Genomic DNA, 23,486 nt, shown 5'->3' on the forward strand with positions numbered 1-23,486 from the left:
CAGGTTGGATGGGGAGCGTCGATGCATAGCTATTTTCAGGTCCCTCCAGAGATGTTCGATCGGGTTCAAATTCGGGGTCTGGCTGGGCCACTCAAGCACATTCACAGATTTGTCATGAAGCCACTCCTGCGTTGTCTTGGTTGTGTGCTTAGGGTCATTGTCCTGTTGGAAGGCGAATCTCTGCCCCAGTCTGAGGTCCAGAACACTCTGGAGTAGGTTTTCATCAAGGATCTCTCTGTACTTTGCTCTGTTCATCTTTCCCTCGATCCTGACTAGTCTCCCAGTTCCTGCTGCTGAAAAACATCCCCACAGCATGATGCTGCCACCACCATGCTTCACCGTAGATAAGGTATTAGCCAGGTGATGAGTGGTGCCGCTTTGCATTCAGGCCAAAGAGATCAATCTTGGTTTCATCAGACCAGAGAATCTTGTTTCTCATGGTCTGAGAGTCCTTTAGGTGTCTTTTGGCAAACTTCAAGCGGGCTGTCATGTGCCTTTTACTGAGGAGTGGCTTCCATCTGGCCACTTTACCATAAAGGCCTGATTGGTGGAGTGTTGCAGATATCGTTGTCCTTCTGGAAGGTTCTCCCATCTTCATTGAGGAACTCTGGAGCTCTGTCAGAGTGACCATCGGGTTCTTGGTCATCTCCCTGATCAAAACTCTTCTCCCCTGATCGCTCAGTTTCACCGGGCAGCCAGCTCTATGAAGAGTCCTGGTGGTTCCAAAGTTCTTCCATTTAAGAATGACGGAGGCCACTGTGCTCTTTGGGGCCTGCAATGCTGCAGAAATTGTTTTATACCTTTCCCCAGATCAGTGTCTTGACACAATCCTGTCTCGGAGGTCTACGGACAATTCCTTCGTCTTCATGGCTTGGTTTTTACTCTGACATGCACTGTCAACAGTGGGACCTTATATAGACAGGTGTGTGCCTTTCTAAATCATGTCCAATCAATTTAATTTATCACTGGTGTACTCCAATCAAGTTGCAGAAACATCTCAAGGATAATCAATGGAAACATAACATAACATAACATAACATAACAACACTTTATTGTCACTCGGCACAACACCGAGCGAAATTTCAGCAGTCACACAAAATACAGCAAAAAGAAAAGAACACAGGACACCCGACCCCAACACAAACATCCATCACAGTGACTCCAAACACCCCCTCACTGTGATGGAGGCAACAAAACTTCCCCTCTCTTCCCCCCGCACCCACGGACAGGCAGCTCGACCCCTACCGAGGCAAAGGACACGCACAGCCCCCGCAAGGGGATGGAAGGCCCCCCGGCCGAGCCGCCCCGGGCACCGAAACGTCCCGCGGCCACACCGGGCGATGTTAAGTCCAACGGCCGAGCCGCACCGGGCACTGAAACGTCCCGCGGCCGAACAGCGCTGACGATGTTAAGTCCAGCGGCCAAGCCGCGCCGGGCACTGAAACGTCCCGCGGCCACACCGGGCGATGTTAAGTCCAGCGGCCAAGCCGCACCGGGCATTGAAACGTCCCGCGGCCGAGCCGCACCGGGCACTGAAACGTCCCGCGGCCACACCGGGCACTGAAACGTCCCGCGGCCACACCGGGCGATGTTAAGTCCAGCGGCCGAGCCGCACCGGGCACTGAAACGTCCCGCGGCCGAGCCGCACCGGGCACTGAAACGTCCCGCGGCCGCACCGGGCGATGTTAAGTCCAGCGGCCGAGCCGCACCGGGCACTGAAACGTCCCGCGGCCGAGCTGCGCCGGCAATGTTAAGGCCCGCAGCCGAGCCACACCGGGCACTGAAACGTCCCGCAGCCGAGCTGCGCCGGCAATGTTAAGGCCCGCAGCCGAGCCGCACCGGGCACTGAAACGTCCCGCAGCCGAGCTGCGCCGGCAATGTTAAGGCCCGCAGCCGAGCCGCACCGGGCACTGAAACGTCCCGCAGCCGAGCTGCGCCGGCAATGTTAAGGCCCGCAGCCGAGCCGCGCCCCGGGGAAGAGACCTAATAAAATAAAGGTTTCCCCCCGCCCCACCCCCCCACCCCACCCCACACCCCCACCACACACCCCCACCACACATACACAGCCAAAAACAGAAACAAAAACACAAACAAAAAAAAGAAAAAAAGACAACAGACTGCCAGAGAGCCGCAGCCGTTAGGTCAATATAAGGTCAATTTTGAATGTCAAAGCAAAGGGTCTGAATACTTATGTCAATGTGATATTTCAGTTATTTCTTTTTAATTACATTGCAAAAATTTCTGAACACCTGTTTTCACTTTTTTATTATGGGATATTGTGTGTAGATTGATGGTTAAAAAAAAAATTTTTTTGGAATGGTCAGACTCATCATGCAACGGTAAAAGCAACAGGTGTCCTAAATTTTCTGAGACGCAACTTTTATCATTGTTCAACTTCTATCAAGGAGAAGTTATACTTCACCCTTGTTAGACCACATTTGGACTACGCAGTTGCAGCATGGGACCCATACACAATTAAAAACATTTTTTCCATCGAACGTGTCCAAAGACAGGCAGCTCGTTTTGTTACAAATACCTATGAGAGAGAAGCGAGTGTTACCGAACTCCTAAATTCATTGGGGTGGAACACTCTCCAAGACAGACGTAAAGCCCAACGTTTGACCTGTTTTTACAAAATGTTAAATGGTCAGCTCGCGATAGATTACCACACCTACACCAAACCCAAATCTATCAGGAGTAGACGAGGGCATTCAATTCAATTTGAGATACCAGCTATCAAGACAATAGCAATTAATTCTTCCCTCGCACAATTAAAGCATGGAATAGTCTTCACCCTACTATAGTTATTCAACCAGACACAACTAAATTTAAGGCAGCTCTTCTCCAAGAAGCCCTTCTTCTTTAAGTCGATACTCCACCACCTCCAGTTTAAATTCCATTTGGAATATTTTGGAGGACCAAGAACCAAGAACCAAGAAATGACTCAATTTTAAAATAAGGCTGTATAACGTAGCAAAATGTGGAAAAAGTGAAGGGGTCTGAATACTTTCTGAATGCACTGTAACTAACATGCAAATGTCCTTTGCAAATCTTGGCATACAGTGGATGATTACTCTTTCCTTACTTTGTTGTTTCAGGTTCACTTAATCACTTCAAAAGAATTCCATAAATGATTTTCATTTCCGGAAAATGTGCAGGTATCTTCAGATCAATTTACTCATGCGCTTGTGCCAAATGTCAGAAATCCCCCCCCCCCCCCCCCCGCTGAGCGGTAAATGATAAAGAGAGCAAGCTCTGGTTCAACAAGCCTGCTCAGCCTCAAACTTCCACCCTGACTTTTATGCAAAAGAATGCATTTTGGCAGAAAAGTAGTGTTCTCGGACACTTGGCTTGAAAAATATACGTTATCTCAATTGATTTTGATTTTAATTTGATCGATCATTGACCTACATTGGCCAACTTTATATGAATGATATATGAAATATAGATATATGATTGATTGATAAGTTTGAAGAGTGACTGATGTAAACAAATTAGAATCTAGAATATTATTCATTACAGTGAGCAGGTCGAAGTCTAGGAACTTAATCACATGAAATTGTTAATGCAATACTTTAGCGTTAAAGAGATTCTTTTCAGCTATATATCCTCAAAAACAATCAAAATGTCACAACTCTATTTAGCTTTATTGAAATACCCTTTCCATTACTCATACTAATGTGCAAGCAGCTCAGAAGCCTGAAAGACAGCTAATTTTAACTCAGAGTAACTATGTGGAACATGTGGAACTGTTAGGACTGTAGTCTAACTGTAGTCAGACTGGAGTCTGAAGAAGAATCTTGACCTGAAACGTCATCTATTCCTTTTCTATAGAGATTCTGCCTGACTCGCTGAGTTACTCCAGCTTTTTTTGTCTAGGACTGTAGATATGTTTTACATCTCCCCATGTCCCCCTGATATTGAGTTAAAAAAAACATTTGATTGTAAAACAGTCGAGGTTTACACTAAATTCCTTAACAACCATATCTCAGGATGGAGTCCTGCCATAAAGTTCAAGGTTGTCTTTTCACAACATGTATAAACAGAATGGTTACTAATATGAATATTGTTATCTATATCAGCCTTGTCTGCTGATGCTTTGAGGCAGAAACATGTCAGCATTTTGTTATTCCTGAAAATATTGTGATATGCACTCTTTCAGAATTGGATTATTATTCTTTCACATTCTTTTTCTCTGGAAGAACCCTGAAGGAATAAAATTAAGGTACAAAACAAAAATCAAAATAAATTTAATTTTGAACAATAATTCCCTTCCTGATTTCAAATTCCTTGCCTGAACATTTCATGGAATTTTCTGATGACAATATCCCTAAGAAATTGCATAAGTACAATGGCATCATGTTCAGCAAAGACATAGTGGGATGATGGGTCTGAGCTTATGCTGTACTGTTCTATGTTCTAGGTTCTATGCTCTATGTACTCATTGATGCCATCGAGCTGAGCTGGGAGATCAGGAGAAACCATGTGGAGATTAAGGGTGGTAGAGCCACAAAGAACTGCAAATGTTTGAATCTGCAGTAAAACATAGAATGCTAGAGTAACACAGTATCTGTGAAGGGAATGGATAGGTGAATTTCAGGTCAGGACTTTTCTTAATTTAGGAACATGTGTGCAAATCCAAGCCAATACAACAAGTTGCATTCATATGGCATCCTTAATTGAGGAGAAACACCTCAAGAGATTAAAATGTAAGAAAAAACTGAGAATTTAGCAAAAGCTGGAGCTATAAAAGAAAGTACAAAATAAGAATGAGGGAAGGAATTCCAGAGCATTACATCCAAGCATAATTCCCAATAACAGGCAAAGAAAGAAGACAGCAAATGAAGATGGTTATGGGAATCCAAACAACTAGGAAAAGGATGAGCAAGTGGACAGGGTTGTCATCATCCAAATACTGTAGGGACTGGTAGGATGACTTGGGAAATATACAAATATTGATTACAAAGAATTTGTTCTGTTATATATGAATATTGCACTGGGATGGGTTTCAAGTTTTTGAAATAGGGAATATATAATTATATAGACTATTGAACCATCAAAGTCAAATGTAATTAGTTGCCACAACAGAAAGACAACCTTTGAACAAATGCATTTTACTTGGAAGCGTGCTTCATGAGCAATGAAATAGATGAAGGGTTGTGTTATATTTTAACATGCCAGAGGAGGAAGCAACTAGCCTCAATTCCAAGGTTCATTCTAACAGATTAATAATTGACTAAAGTTAGTGAACTCTGTTCTGCACTGAAAAGTGATGTTAAAGTCAAATGACTCAATTGATAGGTGTGGACTCCAGCCAGTGATTAATGCAAGCTAATGCTACTGTGCACGCCATGTGAGACAAAAGGAGAAGGTATTGCAGGGAGCTTACTGTTTCATTATTTCACTCGTACACTATGCTGAATTTCACTTTCTTTAGCTGAGTGCAATTGCCAATATTTACCTTGTCCGTATTACCAGCCAGACTTCAGAAAGTGCCGATGTGAAACATGGCCCAACCATTCGCTCCACAGATTCTGTCTGACCCACTGAGTTACTCCAGCACTCTGTGCTGTAAGGGGTTTCTGCGCCGAGCTTTCGCCCGACCTAAGGTCCCTGTGCCTTGCTCTGGTCCCTCGACCAGGCCGCGCACACTGGTTCCCCGTGAGTGGTTCGACCCACTCACCCCCTACGGTTCTAGACACTGGACTTAGATGCAGGAGCGTTGATAGTGCAGAAAATTCAACCAGACCAGATTTGAAGACCATGGTTTAAACGGAAAAAGGCTTTTATTGAGCGCTTGGGACTATGGTACATGAATGCTTTGACACAGTTCTATAAGACATATGCATAATTACATGAATACTTTGACACAGTTCTATTAGACATATGCATAATTACATGAATACTTTGACACAGTTCTATTAGACATATGCATAATTACAGGAATACTTTGTATCTGAATCATAAACGCAATGTTCTATAAGACATATACTTGACTGTAAGATGGGGAACGTACGACACATCGTAAAATTGGCCAACACATATTCACTTACACCCACGTTAATTAAACCACCCTCCCCTCTACACTAAACTATGTCCAGGATGTGCAGGATCGGGGTACATGCTCACCATGGGGCTATTACTGGAGTTACTGGCTGTTCGTGCTGCTTCCTCCGATGTTTTCCGTGAGTGCCGTGCTTGTTCCGTGAGTTTCTTCTTTCTGTTCTTCCTTCTTTTACCGTGCTGTGCTTCGGTTCCCGTGTGTGTCTTGCGTGAGTTTTTCCTGACTTGAAAACCCAAAAATTGTGGCGAGTTATACTAATCCTGACCCGTCCTATCTCCCGCCAGATCTCGGGATCTCGTTGTTTCAAAGATAGGTTTCGAGTTTTCTCTTTGTTCTGCGTTATGTCCGGGGGTACCGGTGATGGCTAGACGGTCTGTTAATCTGTTTTTCGTTAAGAGGTGATGGGTTTAACTGGTTTCCCATCACCTGCCAGGTAGGTTTCTATGGGCTATTGTGCCCCCTTAACGGGATTAACTGTGTAGGTCGGCTTGGGGCATTGTGAAGCATGCTGATGTCAGCGCCCCAGTGTCTGGACTTCGACCTGGTTTTGCGGGTTTCTGCACGGCCAATATCCATCTATTGTTCTGGCCGTGGCTTTGCAGAAAACCTAGAGACTGGGCTGTGGGGCTTTTGCTTTTGTGGCTGGTCACGAGGTCCCGTGGCCATCTTGGGACCCACGGATTGTGACATCCCTTGTTAAAAACCTGACCGCAGCCTTTCTCTGCTATCAGCCCCAGTCCCGTATAAAATGTCCAAACTGCAGCTCTTTGGTTTTGTTGATTGCAGAATGAGGGAAAACTTCTCAAATCTTACAGTGCTTTACTCAAAGGTCTCGGCACCTGCAGTTCCTTATGTCTCCATGTGACAAATCTGTTGGCTTGGCTTGGTAAAACTAAATTCTTAAAGCTTGAATGACTGAAATTCCACAGTGAATGTACTGTTTATGCCTAAAGTATTCTCAGCCAGTGTTGAAGTTGTCATGATGATCTGAGGGATGAATATTCATTTGCTTCGTATAGCCATTGGCAATAAAGTGGTGTGTCTGGGATTGAGCTCCGCAGTGGGAACTTCCAGTGCCAGGAATTCCTGCATCTCTGTTCCTTGAAAGGTGCCTGGAATGAGATTTTGATGCAGAATCCAGATTATGTACAAAATCAGGGTTAATATGGATCTAGGTTGAGGGTTCAGGATTATAGATGAGCAGAGCAGTGATACTTTATTTTTTAAATGTTCAAATCATAATGTGATATAATGAAAGGTGGAATAACTCAGTGATCTTAGCCCTGGGGAGGCTTCTTCCTCTTTACTGTTACCAGGAATTTCTAGTGAAAGTGCTGGGTATGCATGGTCTGCCTGATTCCTGCGTGTTCCCATGTGATTAACCTTTCAGCATTTAGAGGAATATTGTGCAAAGGCAGAGTCCCATCACCTACCATGAGCTTCCAGGACAGACTGGAAAGACTGGTTGGAATTATTTTGGGTACTTTTTATTTTACAGATCAAAGGACATTTGATGCTCGTCTTCTTCAGGAGGAAGAGGTCAAGAGTATTTTATTGTCATATTTTCCGATACAGAACAATTAAGTTCTTACTTGCAGCAAGCAAGCTAGTGTTAGCAGTGCCTTGGACCATGCTAACAGTCGAGGATAGGGTTCAGTATATTTGAGTTTGGAGGGCGGCACAGTGGCACAGTAGTAGAGTTGCTGCCTCACAGCACCAAAGTCCCCGGTTCGATCCTGACTACGGCTGCTTGTCTGTACAGAGTTTGTACATTCTCCCCATAATCTGTGTAGGTTTGAGTTTTGAGATACAGCGCGGAAACAGGCCTTTCGGCCCACCGGGTCTGCGCCGACCAACGATCCCCGCATATTAACACTATCCTACACACACTAGGGACAATTTTTACATTTGCCAAGCCAATTAATCTACATACCTGTACGTCTTTGGAAACCAAAGATCTCGGAGAAAACCCACGCAGGTCACGGGGAGAACATACAAACTCCATACAGACAGCACCCAGAGTTGGGAACGAACCCGGGTCTCTGGCGCTGCATTCGTTGTAAGGCAGCAACTCTACCGCTGCGCCACCGTGCCGCTCGTTTTCTCTACAGCTGCACCACCTTTTTCTCCGAGACCTTCAGTTTCCTCTTACACGCCAAAGACCTATGGGTTTGAAGGTTAATTGGCTTGGTATAATTTGTCCCTAATGTGTGTAGGCTAGTGTCAATGTATGGGGGATCGTTGGTCAATGCGGACTCGGTGGGCCGAAGGGCCTGTTTCTGTGCTGTATCTCTAAATTAAAACTAAACTTGGAGTGGACAAATGCATATCGGGCCCGTTGTTCTTGTCCTGTACTGAATTATGAATAGATACATTGAAGCAGCTTGCAATGCATCTTCTTGCATAGAATCTGCAGCTTTTACTTTATTTCTGCATGTTTGCATGCATTGCTGCTGTCATTCCATTGTACAGTAGAATTGTGTGGTGTGCTTATTTCACAAACAATGCAATAGTTTTACAGAAAGTCAATCTTGCACCAAGCTTAGAGACTCTGCATCCAAACAGTATATGTGCAGTCCTGTAAATCACCTGTATCTCTCTTGGATATGTTTGCTGTGTCCCATCACGCTCGGAAATCACTCCACACGTCCAAGGATGGAAAAAGGAGATGACCACATCAAAGCCAAAACCTACTTTAAATGGAAATCAGATTAAATGAATTTATGAATGATATTAAAAGCAGAGATGAAATAAATAACCACTATTTATTTCTCCATGGTTTATGTACGACATTACTCCCATGTAGGCCTCCTTTGGAATAAACATATGTATTCTATCACATTGCGGTAACTGAAGCTCACAGAATTACTTTGAAAAGTTGTACCATGTCATTAGGAGTCTGATGACCATCACAAAAGGTCCCAATGAAGGCAGGACATGTTCAGACAAGCGTAAAGGCACAGCTGAGGGCCCAGGGTAATGGCCAACACGCCTTTTCCAAACTGTACTTACAAAGCTGTCACTTGATACGGCGGCTAACTGGACTTTCCTGAGTGACTGCCTTCCTCTATTTGCCTTTAATCTGTTTCTTAGAGTAACAGCAAAACAAACCATTGGTGTCTGAAGTACGATCACACTGCACTCTCAGGTGAATGTCGGAGATTGTCGGAGATGGCATAAAAATGGAAACATAAGAATGCTGACTAAGAACAACAAAGAGAAGTGAGGTTGTGACGTGGTTCATACATCGTCATGGAAACACAGAGTTATACAGCACAGAAACAGGTCCTTCGGCCCAACTCGTCTATGCTGACCAAGTTGCCCATCCTGAGCTAGTCCCATTTGCTTATGTATGGCTCACATCCCTCTGAACCATTCCTATCCATGTGGCTGTTAAATGTACCCATCTCTATCACTTGCTCCCACCATTTTCTGGGTGGAAAGGAAGTCCCTCAGGTCTCTAAGGTTCCCTTTAAATCTTTTCATTCTCAATCTCATGATCTTATGAACAGGATTTTATATTTTATATGGAGAGGAACAATGCTTCTGAGAAGCGGGGCCCAAAGACTGTGCTTTAAAGGGAGAACAGTAAAGGACAAAACAATGGGGAGTCAATTTCAGAAAGAATATGCAGGGACCAATATATAGTTAGCTTGGCCAACATTCCAGCTGCTGCAAAGAGGCAAGTGTCATGAATCAACCTGAAAGGTAATGGGGTGGCACCACATTACAAATCCATGCTCAAAGAATGTGTAACAAGATAGGGCTAATTAATAAAATGGAGACCAAGGAGCCTTCAGGGAAATGTATTCATAATGTGATATAATTGCATTTATGAATTTGAGGTGATTTAGTTTAATCTGAAGCCAGAATTTACAAGAGTTTACACTTTAATTATGTTGGAGGAAAGTATACAGTTAACGACAAGACCCTCGGCAGCACTGATGTACACAGGGATCTTGGGGTCCAAGTCTGTAACTCCCTGAAAGTGGCAACACAAGTAGATAAAGTGGTGAAGAAGGTGCATGGTATGCTTGTCAGGCATTTAAGTGTAAGAGTCTGAAAGTCATGTTGCAGGTTTGTAAGATTATTGTTTGGCCACGTTTGGAGAATTGTATGGAGTTCAGGTTTGTCCCCTTACAGGAAGGGTGTGAAGGCTTTGGACAGGGTGCCTGAGGTTTTTTATTACCAGAATGCTCTCTTCACTGTGCACCAACTGGATGCGCACCCATATCTCCCACAATCCACCGGCCTTTCCTCTTCCCCTTTCCCCTTCCACGTAAATCCCATCACCTGGCTTCACATTTCATGCCTCTTCTCTCCTTTATCTCCTTTTCTCACAGCCTTTTATCTTTTAATCTCTGGCCTTGTCCAAACTTCTGCCAATCAACCCCCCCCCACCCCCCCCCCCCCCCCCCCCACCTATTTCCACCAATTACTTGAGCAAGAAGGAGCTGCAGATGCTGGTTTACACTGAAGATAGACACAAAATGCTGGAGTAATTCAGTGCAGCATCTCTGGAGAAAAGGAATAGGTGGTGTCCCTTGGGCTGTCTGATGAAGAGTTTTATGCCAAAACATCACCTATTCTTTTTCTCCAGAGATGCTGCATGACCCGCTGAGTTACTCCAGCATTTTGTATTTATCCACCAATTAGTTGCCAAGGGTTGTCCCACCCCCACCTCAATTCCAGCTTTCCCCCCTCCCTACTACAATTAGTGTGAAGAAAGATCCCAGCCCGAAACATCACCAAGCCATATTCTCTGGTGATGCAGCCTGACCCACTGAGTTACTCCAACACTTTGTGTATATTTTAACCAGAGTACTGCCTGAATTAGAGGTTCGTAGCTCCAGGGAGCAGTTGGACAAAATTGGATTGTTTACTTTGAATCGGAAGGGAGGCTGACGGGAGACCTGAGGGAAGTATGTAAACTTATCTGACACACAGATAGGGTGGACAGTCAACTCCTTTTCCCCAGTGTGTAAATGTCTAAGACTTAGGGGGCATAGCTTTAAGGTGAGAGAGCGAGGCTTAACAGAGATGCGCTAGGCAAGATTTTACACAGAGAGTGGTGCATGCTCGGAACACGCTGCCAAGGGTGGTTGTGGAGGTATTGGCATTTTAAAGACTTAAATGAATATGCAGGGAATGGATGGATATGGATCACATGCAAGTAGAGGAGGTTAGTTTAACTTGGCATTATGTTCGGCGCAGAAATTATGGGCCAGAAGGTCTTTTCCTGTTCTGCACTGTGCTATGTTCCATATTCTTTCTGTGGCAAAGATATCGCCAAGAGATGTTAAAGATAGCAAAGGATTAATAGAAAAGTTTTCTGATGTTGCCAGAAAGGACAAAGGTCTGATGAGTGTGAAAATGATCAGATTTCAATGCAGGAGGACCATTGCATCAATAAGAGAAAATTGAAAATGCTTCCAGGCTTGACAGGGTAGGTGGAGAGTTAATGTTTCCCCTGGTTGTGGTGCACGGGCCAAGGATCATTGTTTCAGAATGAAGGACAGATCTTTCAGGATAGACTTCAGAATAATCTTCTCCATGAGAGTAGGGAAATCTTGTGAATTCTTACTAAATCTGGCAGTGGACTATATTTAAGATGGAGTATAGAAACATCGAAATATAGAAAATAGGTGCAGGAGTAGGCCATTCGGCCCTTCGGCCATTCAATATGATCATGGCCACATCCAGCGAATTAGCCTCCACTGCCTTCTGTGGCAGAGAATTGTACAGTTTCACAACTCTCTGGGTGAAAATGTTTTTCCTCATCTCAGTCCTAAATGGCCTACTCCTTATTCTTAAACTGTGACCCCTGGTTCTGGACTCTCCCAACATTTTTCCCACATCTAACCTGTACAATCCCTTAAGAATTTTATATGTTTCTATAAGATCCCCTCTCGTCCTAAATTCCAATGAATATAAACCCAGTTGATACATTCTTTCATCATATGTCAGTCCCACCATTCCGGGAATTAACCTTAATACTAAGAATGTCCTTCCTCGAATTAGGAGACCAAAAGATTTAAGATGGAGATTGAATTATATAAAGAGAATCAAGAATATGGGGTATGGGCAGATAGATGGGGCTGAACTAAAAGATTACCTGTGGTTTATTGAATGAAGGAGTACTCAAGATGGGGTGCTGGCCAACTCTTGAATCTTTTCCTTATTTTATGAGGAAACTGCATTGATCACTAAAAGCAATAGATAGATTTAGATAGAGCTCCAGGGGCTAGTGGAGTCAAGGGATATGAGGAGAAGGCAGGCACAGGTTACTGATTGTGGATGATCAACCATGATTACAATGAATGGCGGTGCTGGCTCTAAGGGCCAAATGGCCTCCTCCTGCACCTATTTTCGATGTTTCTATGTTTCAATAGAAAACCTGAGCTTCAGCGCATTTCTCTTGAAATGGCAGAGCAACTGATATCAGTCAGCAAGTGCTTCATGATATCAAGCTTCAGTATAAGGCAGTTGAGATTAAAATGCAGCAAAACATTTCACCACACTTAGAATATTACATACATCTCAATCCAGAATTCGAACCCACACATATATCTTGAAAATGTCATTCCATTTCCTGAAAATCACTTACAGGCCTATTTTGTCCCAGAGTTATTTTAAGTTTTTAAATGAAATCCAAAAGCTTTTGGGAGGCCTAATGAGGTCTCGGATTTCTTAACCTACACCACACCCTAGGATTTATGGGTTTGCCTGAGAGTTGGTTTGTAAAAAATGTCTTCAGATGTCCATAAATTTTAAAAAAAATCACTGATAAACATTTGGAGATGCACAGAGTCTCTTGTCCAGAGCAGGGGAATTGAGAACCAGAGGATATAGGTTTAAGGTGAAGAGGGAAAGATTGAATAGGAATCTGAGGGGTAACATTTTCACACAAAGGGTGGTGGGGGTATGGAACGAAGTGCCAGAGGAGGTAGTTGAGGCAGGGACTAATGCATAGAAACATAGAAACAAAGAAAATAGGTGCAGGAGTAGGCCATTCGGCACTTTGAGCCAGCACCGCCATTCAATATGATCATGGCCGATCATCCAAAATCAGTACCCCGTTCCTGCTTTCTCCCCACATCCCTTGATTCTATTAGCTCTAAGAGTTATATCTAACTCTCTCCTGAATTCATCCAGTGAAATGGCCTCCACTGCCTTCTGTGGTAGAGAATTCCACAGATTCGCAACTCTCTGGGTGAAAAACTCTGCACATATCATATATCATATATATACAGCCGGAAACAGGCCTTTTCGGCCCTCCAAGTCCGCGCCGCCCAGTGATCCCCGTACATTAACACTATCCTACACCCACTAGGGACAATTTTTACATTTACCCAGCCAATTAACCTACATACCTGTACGTCTTTGGAGTGTGGGAGGAAACCGAAGATCTCGGAGAAAACCCACGCAGGTCACGGGGAGAACGCACAAACTCTGCACAGACAGCACCCATAGTCAGGATCGAATCCGGGTCTCGGGCACTGTAAGACAGCAACTCTACCACTGCACCTCTATGCCATCCCTGCTGCACCACTGTGCCGCCCAATGTGATTTGTGTTTTTTGTACTTTGTGTTTTTTTGTAAACCAGTCTCTGCAGTTCCTGTGCCTTCAGTTTACTCTCTGTTGAACCTGACAGATGTTCTTCATTTTTCCAAAATGGTCAGAATCTGAAGTTAACACATAAACCAGCATCTACAGTTCCTCCCTACACAGTTACACATTGTTCCCCTCGTCAGTTTAGACTTGAACGCACACCAATTCCATTCCAGCATGACCAGACACAAACAGAGAGATGCCATTTATTGCTTTGCCGACATGCAAATAAATAGTTTTAATCACATTTAATTCGACCCTTCGAGCCAGCATGGCTGATCATCCAAAATCAGTACCCCTTTCCTGCTTTCTCTTCATATCCCTCGATTCTGTTAGCACTAAGAGCTAAATCTAACTCTCTCTTGAAAACATCCAGTGAATCGACCTCAACTGCCTTCTGTGGCAGAGAATTCCACAGATTCACAACTCTCTGGTTAAAAACGTTTTCCTCATCTCAGTCCTAAATGGCCTACCCCTTATTCTTAAACTGTGACCCCCGGTTCCGGACTCCTCCAACATCGGGAATTTTTTTCCTGCATCTAACCCGTCCAATCCCTTAAGAATTTTATATGTTTCTATAAGATCCCCTCTCAGGCTAAAGAACATTAAAAACATACATTTATCACAAACTAAAAAAACAACGAAGGGACAGACAGACTGTTGGCGTGGCAGCCATTGCTGGTGCCACCCGGTGGAGGTTCTTGCCACCAAAGTGGATAACCTCACATTTATCCACATTATACTGCATCTGCCATGCATCTGGCCACTCACCCAACCTATCCAAGTCACCTTGCATCCTCATAGCATCCTCCTCGCAGCTCACACTGCCACCCAGCTTTGTGTCATCCGCAAATTTGGAGATGTTTAAGAAACAATTAGACAGGCATATAGATAGAATAGGTTTAGAGGGATATGGGCCAAATGCAGGCAGATGAGACTATCATAGGTGGGACATGTAGGTTGGTGTGGGCAAGTTGGGCCAAAGTGCCTGTTTCTACACTGTATGACTCTATGATTAACCTATCCCAGCAAAAGGATTTGGATTTTTTGTGCAGTTACATCCCAACTACAGTCACCACTAACCTTGAATAAATATATTCACAAAGATGAAGCAATCATTATTGTGTGGATTTTCTCTTTTCCAAAATGACATGCAGACCACACAGAATTTGCACTGACATCCAATCAAGAAGTAAAAAGCACTTTTTAATGTAAATTTTTTAACATTTAATTGAGAACAAAGTAAAGATTTGACATATGCAGGGGATTAAGGGAGTCGATAAAATGTCACAAACCTGGGAAGGAATTAATTTTCATGAATTTTAAAAATACTTATTCTTGAAGTGTGACAATTCCCATGTGTAAAATCAAATTTTCAGTGTCAGAGAGGTTGTTTAGCACTAATTATGTCTGAGAATGTAGTTCAATGCCTATAATTCATTCAACAAGGTGTAAAATCTTTTGCCAATAAAAAAGAATTGCCAATAAAAAGATTGAACTTTACATTAAATCATTGATTCTGTACAGAATGCATCTTTGAAAATTCCAACCATATATCCTGTAGCAGAACAATGAATTGGTGATAACAATTTATAGATTTTTCTTTTAACTGCGCATGTAGGATAGGAACAGTTTAATTGGTTTAGAGACACAGTATGGAAACAGGCCCTTCGGCCCATCGAGTTCACGCCAGCCATCGATGCGGCCTGGGTCGAGTAGATGTGGAGAGGATGTGGAGGGAGAGTCTAGGACAAGAGGTCATAGCTTCCAAATTAAAGGACATTCCTTTAGGAAGGAGATGAGAAGGAATTTCTTTAGCCAGAGGGTTATGAATCTGTGGATTTTTTTTGCCACAGTCAATGGATATTTTTAAAGCAGAATTAGATAGATTCGTGATTAGTGCGGGTGTCAGGGGTTACGGGGAGAAGGCAGGAGAATGGGGTTAGAATGTCTGCCCAAAAATTGCTCCAGCTGACCTACAAGGTTCATCTTTCATGGCCTCAGGTACCAATTAAGTACTGGACATACCATTATAAAGCTATTTTAGGAAGTTGCTCATCACATTTTTCTTCTCAAATATCTGGCACAGTTTTTATCATGCCACTGTTTCAGAAGATTTATGAGTTCGATGAAACATATCTTGATGAATTTAGCCTAAAGAATATGCAGTTTGGTAGGAAAATCATATTTTTGTGATAGTATATTATATCAACATATTTTAGGACTCTAACTGCAACTTGAAGTAACCTTTCGTTTGCCACCGAGCAAAAGATTGTCGAGAAAGAAACAAAGCACTGGGACAACTCAACGGATCAGGCAGCATCTGTGAAGGGAATGGATAGACAGCATTTCGGATTGAGACCCTTCTTCAGATGGATTGGATTGGAGGGGGTGTGGGGGCGGGGTGGCATGGTGGATGCTGGGAAAGAGAGATGAGGATGGGATAAGTTTGGGAAGTGATAGGTGGATACGTGAGGGAGGGTGATTAGCAGAAGGGTGGAGTAATTGACAAAGGCGGGAGGTGAAAGGGAAGGTGTCAGATAAGGGGAGAAAAGAAGGAAGAGAGAAGAGGGAGAGATACGGGTGGAAGGGGAAAGAGGAGGATAGAGGAGAAATATTGGACTTGGGGATGAGGAATAAGTGTATGGAGAGCAAAGGATCTGGGTGACTGCTGGAGTAACTCAGCGAGGTCAGGCAGCATCTCAGGAGGGAAGGAATGGGTAACGTTTCTGGTCAAGACCCTTTTCAGAGTGACTGTACTGGTCAGAGATGGTGGGAGAAATATATGTACACCAACGTGGGGTGGAGGCTAGGGGAAAGAGAAGAGGGCTGTTACTCAGAAATGGAGAATTCAAAGTAGATTGTAATCTACCAAACAGAATATGAATATGAGGTGCTGCTCTTCCAGTTTGTGTGTGGCCTCACTATGAACATGGATGAGGCCCAAGGACAGAAAAGTCAGTACAGGAATGGGAAGGGGAGTTAAAATGATTTGCAACCGAGAGGACCAGCACATCTTGAAGGAAAGAGCGCAGATGTTGAGCAAAACGGTTGCCTTGCCTGCGCTTAGTCTCGCAGATGGAACGGAGGCCACATCGGGAGCATCAAATACAATAGGTGAGATTGCAAGAGATGCACTTTGTTTGTTTGCTCAATATTTCAGCATCTTCAGTTTCTTGTGTGTCCATTTGTTGAGAAATCTTGCTCTCCACCAATAGGTCCCTCAACTGCTAAACTGCTGTTAAATAAGATACCACCACTCACCTTGTGAAAGCCTCAGCAGAGTTCTTTCTTTAAATGAATTTGATATGAAAAAAAATCAAATGCATTCAAGACCATCATTTTTCTAACTAAATAAAAACCTCATAGTCATTTTTCTTTTACATTCTGTTCCAGGTTGCTCCTATCCCATTGCAACGTAAAGCAAAGGGAATTGAATTCCATTGTACCAGATCTCCATTTGACTTTGCACAATTCCCATTTGTTAGAGCTTGGGAGGAGTTATGTTCCCGAACTCTAAAGACCCACTCTTTGATTTTCACAAAACCAATTCATGAATCAGCAGGTCGAGGATGAAGTAAATAGTTATGTTGGCAAGTTTCCTGAACTATACCTGATGATATTACAAAGCAAACATTATTTGCATGATGTGCTGGTGTAAATAATGAACTGATATCACAGAGCCATGGTACAAAACAATAACTGTTCAATAGTGCAGATCCCTCTTGATGCTCCTACTGAATCAAAGTTATAACATTATGCCAGAAGCCTACTAAATTAAGCCTATTAATACTTCAGATCTTTTGACAAGGCTGCTAACTCTCCCAAAAGAGCACTGCTTACATAAGCATCAGCTCAGGCATTGTTTTTGCTCAGAACTTTAGACCAGGATCACAAAATTGTGGCTGTACTCCAGCAAGTAATAAAAGTTCAGAATTGCAAAAGTTATTGCAGAAAACCAATGGCAAAGTTTAAAACATTATAACTTTTCTGGATCCCTGTTCCAGAGTGATGATTTGTTCTTGGTCTGTAGTGGTTCAGTGCACTTGGAGAAGATTAACTTCCTTATTGGCATTATTGCTGGGCTGTAGAAACAGGGTGGTTTATCAAGGAAAAGCACTAAATGCTGGAGTAACTCATTGGTTCAGGCAGCATCCCTGGAGGACATGGATAGGTGACGATTTTAGGTCGGGACCCTTCTCCACTCCAGCATTTTGTGCCTTATTATTGGGCTGTAGGAAAAGCTCAATAATTTGTCAGAATATTGTGACCAGAATATCTTTGACGGATTGATTCCTTTGTGAAGCTGAAAACGGAGGGGAGGGGAAGACATAGTTGATGGTGGCATACAACTGGAGATGCAAAACTGGGGAAGTTCATTGAAGGTGGAGGATGATGGTCTGAAAGAGGAGTATCCTATTTCTAGGAGGGAGAGAGGGGACATAAGTACAGAACATGGAACAGGCACAACCAAAAGCTCTTTCAGCCATTAATGTTGTAAGACCTTGACTGAAGACAAAGACAGATACCATCATGTAAACAGGGCCAAAGGAAGTGGAAGGCACGGTAGACCAATGTGTCCATTTATTTGTTGGATGACTGGAGAGTGATTTGCTTTACAAACATTCTGTTCTCACAGGACCATGACTGTTTGTCAAATTTACTGATTAACCAAGTCCAATAATTCGCTTTAAGCTAATTAATCAGAGTATAATTTTATTTACTATGTATTTATTAGGAGATATCAATCAAACAATTCGCACCAATTTCATCCAACACTTTTTTCCACTGGCTTTAACCCAAAATCCATGTTGTGTGACTCTGCTTTAATATATTTGCATTAAATACTTCCCTTAGATTACATTTCATGGTATCTGAATGGCAATAAGTAAACTACTGATCCTGGTAAGCTCATAGGTTCACGACCCACTATAGATGCCTACAGCGAGAAATGATATGCGTACCAGCACCTGTTTGTCTATTAAAAAAAGGACTGACTACATGCATCCAATATTCACATCATTTCTTTTTTTATTTTCCATCGTTCTCATCATTTTTTGTTAGGTAATTAAACGTAACAAGCCGTTCCTTCATCCATCATGTCAATGGCATATGATGAAAGATTAAGTGCAGAAGTTTTCTCTTTATGATAGTCCCAAAATTAGTTCTAATTATGGAAAGATAAAACTCCTGAAATTTATGGAGCGTTTATACACGGGCGACAGAGTCGTGCAGTTACGAGAGCTGTTGCATCACATCTCTATCAACTTGGGTTAAATCCTGATCGCCGGTGCTGTCTGTGTGGAATTTGCACATTCTCCATGTGACAGCGTGGGTTTCCTCTGGGTGCTCCGGTTTCCCTCCACATCCTGCTGATTTGTGGTTAATTGGCCACTGTAAATCGCCCCAGGTGTGTAGGTGAGTGATAGAAGCAGATGGAACACGGGGAGAATAAAATGAAGAAATATGAAGCTGCAGATGCTGCAGCCTGGAAAAAAAAACCTTTGGAGGAAAGCAATTGTCGACGTTTTAGGTACCAATGCAGGGTTTTGGCCTGAGATGTCAACAATCCATAGATGGTGCTTAACTCGCTGAGTTCATCCGGCAGTTTTGTTTTTGTAAGAGAGCAGATGGGATTGGTGCTAGATTGGTACAAATGGGTGCTTCATGGTTAGCATAGTTTTCATGGGCTGAAGGGCCTGTTTCTGTGCAGTATGGCTCTACAGCTGTTTAGCCTCAGCATTTTGCAATAAATGTATTCAAGTCACTGTGTCGTGACCAAGTGCAGCTTTTAGAGCAGGACAGTATTTTGCATCCATCTGATAAATGAAAGGTCTGTTGGCTTATTTCTACAATTGGCAGAAAAACATCATTCATGACAACATCCTACTTTTCTTTAAATAATGCCTGGATATTTTAACTGTGCAATTGTGTGACTAGGCAGCCTTTGCTATTCATGTCTCATGTGAAAGACAGAACCTCTGACATTGCAGTATTCCCTCAGTTCTGCAATACCGATGCTTAATTCCACCTAGGAGCTTGAGCCTTCTGACGAGAATGTCACCAACTCACAATTCACACAAAGGGTGGTGGGTGTATGGAACAAACTGCCAGAGGAGGTAGTTGAGGCTGGGACTATCCCAACATTTAAGAAACAGTTAGACAGTTACATAGATTGGACAGGTTTGGAGGGATATGGACCAAAAGTGGGCAGGTGGGACTAGTACAGCTGGGACATGTGGGCAAGTTGGGCCGAAGGGCCTGTTTCCACACTGTATCACACTATGTCTCAATGACTACTTTAATTAAGATGATACATAAACAAGTCATTAGCTGATTGGACAGATGTTTTCTGCTGTACTGAACAGTTAGCATTCAATAACTTTGTTACAAAATTTGACAGAATTTCAGGAAAGTTGATGGATAAACATCAGATGACGAAGTCAGGAAGAATTAGGTGAAAACAAATGGGATAATTTCTTATCAGTACTTTGTTATAGAGTTATAGAGGGTGGCATGGTGGCATGGTGGCGCAGCAGTAGAGTTGCTGCCTTCCAGTGCCAGAGACCCATGTTCAATCCTGATTATGGAGATTTTATGTTCTCCCTGTAACTGCATGGGTTTTCTCTGGGTGCTCTGGTTGCCTCTCACATTCCAAAAATGTTCAGGTCAGTAGGTTAATTGGCATCGGTAAAAATTATAAATTGTTCCCAGTATGTAGGATAGAGTATGGGGTGATTGCTGTTCAGCACGGACTTGGTGGGCCGTTTCGGCACTGTATCTCTAAAATAAAAAGTAATGGAACTGTACAGCATGAAAATAGGCCCTTCAATACACCGGCCATTGATAATTGAGCACTCTTTAATTCCAGTCCCATTTTATTCTCTCTACATTCGCAGTAGCTCCCCCCACATCCTACCACTGCCTATACACTCCCCTACACACAAGGAGCAATTTACAGTGGCCAGTTGAGTTACCAACCTCCCTGATTTTTGGCATGTGGGAATAACCGGACCACCCAGAGGGAGCCATAAAATTGCAGGGGGAACATGCAAATCCACAGTCAACACGAGAGATCGAGATTGAACCGAGGTCACTGCATCTCCAGTGCCTGCACACTGTGCCACCTTTTACTTGCAATTTGGTGTGTCTCTTCCTTGCACTTGACACATTCCTGGATTACATTTAAAGGTTTGTCTTCTGCTTAGTCCTCACTCTTATGAATGATCCAGCCCAGAACCTGCCTTCTGACAGTTGGGACATAAAGTGCTGGAGTAACTCAGCAGGTCAGGCAGCATCTCTGAACAACATGGATGGGCGGCACAGTGGCATAGCGGTACTGTTGCTGCCTTACAGCACCAGAGACCGGGTTCGATCATGATTACAGGTGTTGCCTTATTTGAATGTTCTCTCTGTGACCACATGGTCTTCCTCCAGGTGCTCTGGCTTCTTCCAACATTCCAAAGACATGCAGGTTTGTAGGGTAATTGGCTTCTGTAAATGGTCCCTAGTGCGTAGGATAGAACTAGTGTATGGGTGATTAATGGTTGGCGTGGATGGTGGGCCGAAGGGCCTGTTTTATGGTATCGCTCTAAACTACACTAAACTAAGGTGACATTTTGGGTCAAAACCCTCAGTTGATGTTTCGGGTCGAGACTCTTCCATCAGTGGCATTGCAGCCATAGGATGTGACTGCAACATTGACTGCAGATGTTGCTGCTGTCCCTTGAAAACAACAGTTGCCCAACTTGGACAGATGCCAGCCCTGAGACTGCACAGGAGGCCAGGCAATAGGAGCACCAATAATGAGGTCCAGCCATAGGTTCATGTTCATAAATTATAGGAGCAGAATTAGGCCATTCGACCCACCAAGTCTACTCCACCATTCAATCATGCCGGATCTATCATTCCCTCTCAAGCCCATTCTCCTGCCTTCTCCCAATAACTTCCTGACTTTTCAAGCAGGCTGGAAATACAACCGCACCTCAGAATGTTGGGTAGGGGCTGCACACATTAAAACAATTTGAAATACATTGGAGACTATTTGCAGTGCAGTGCATGCCTGAGTTTTTGATATACTCTGTACTATGGTTCAATGTTATGAAACTGAACTAAATTTCCAGAGGTGAAAACCCTCTGCTGGATATGAGCTTTTATAAAACTGGCTCTATCAGGCCATCATCAATATTGTGTCATGCCCACAGCTTTGGAGTCTCAGCTCCATTAAAGCACTTTTACCTGACTTTCCTTTGACTGATATCATTCATCATCAGACTCTTACTGTCTTTGCACCATTTTCACAATTTTGACAGCCTTTTAGTAGCGTTTTTGAAATGTTCCATTTAAATGGTCTATTTTAAATTAATTTGGGTTTGCATTAATTTAAAACTTATTCCAAATTCTGCAGCGATAGAGAAGTTTAGAAGTCAATGAATAAGACATTAAGACATCTGCAATGACCAGGAACAATTATTAGTTTGTTACGCCATGTGAAACTTCCTACAAGCGCCCACATCGATAATCTCTGAGATGGCACTTTCATTTCCGCTCAACAACAAGGCTGTTTTGTCACAAGCATTCTCAAAGACAAACTAGCTTCCTTATGTTACGTTGATGTCAAGCTATCACAGTATTTGTCGATTTTGATCATGGAAAGATTGGGGAAGTCACCAAAGACTTAACGGTAGAATGGGGGATGGTGGGTGGTGAGCAAAGGCATAGTACAAGAGATTTATTTCTGTAATGAGAAAAACAAAGGCACATTTATACAGTAACATTTATGTACTAATGATATTCGCAAGTGCCTTTGGGGTTAATTGAATAATTTAGAGAGTTTAGTTTAGTTTAGTTTAGTTGAGAGATAGAGCATGGAAACAGGCCCTATAGCCCACTGAGTCCACGCCGACCGACAATCATTTGAACACTAGTTCTACCCAACATTCTTGGGACAATTTACAGAAGCCAGTTAACCGACAAACCCACACATCTTTGGAAAGTGGGAGGAAACTGAGAACCCAGAGAAATCCCATGCAGTCACAGCGAGGATGTACAAACTCCATACAGACAGCACCCATAGTCAGGATTGAACCTGGCTCTCTGGCGCTGTAAGGCAGCAAGTCTAGAGCTGTGTCACTGTGCTTTCCAATGGTTTCTGGACAGGAAATATAGTAACTATTACGAACACAGCAAGCTCCAACATACAGCTCCAAATTAAGAGAAAATTATCAGGTTGTGTTCATTCCCATATGATACTGTCATGAACACATCTGGGTTCCAATTACATTAATGGAACCAAAGTTAGAAGTGGAACACAATACACAGATGGTACCCAATGGCATGTTTAATGCTCTCAACCAAAAGTGAATTTCTGGAGCTGGAGTAACTCAAAGGGTCAGGCAGCATCTCTGGAAAACATAGATGGGTGACATTTTGGGTCAAGACTGAAGAAGGATCTTGATCCGAAATGTTACCTAAACATGTTCTCCAGTGATGCTGCCTGACCCTTTGAGTTACTCCAGCACTGTCTGTTTACTGCTGTCTGTTGTGTGTTAAATAAAAGCCAATTATTATAAGAACTCCCATGCCCTTCTCTAAATACTGTCATAGGATCCCTTCAGGTTGAACTAAAAGGACAAATGTGGCAGTGGTTTAACATCTTATGGATGGTAAGGCACTTTCTGGATAAAGTACTCACGGCCAAACTTGTATTTTACTTTTGTATTAGATTTATCACGCACTGAAATTACCATCATTATTGACCTGACTAAATTTCAATTCTCATATCAAGATCTGTGATAAATTCCACTGAGA

The 23,486-nt window shown here is 43.0% G+C and overlaps 1 pseudogene; it reads right to left on the reverse strand.

Annotated features, from left to right (window-relative positions):
• Window positions 1-223: 223 nt before the first annotated feature.
• Window positions 224-23,486, reverse strand: part of LOC144603958 (uncharacterized) — a 45,016-nt pseudogene continuing 21,753 nt past the window's right edge.

The sequence above is a fragment of the Rhinoraja longicauda genome, chromosome 1, assembly GCF_053455715.1.
Source record: "Rhinoraja longicauda isolate Sanriku21f chromosome 1, sRhiLon1.1, whole genome shotgun sequence".
NCBI classification, from domain to species: Eukaryota; Metazoa; Chordata; class Chondrichthyes; order Rajiformes; family Arhynchobatidae; genus Rhinoraja; species Rhinoraja longicauda.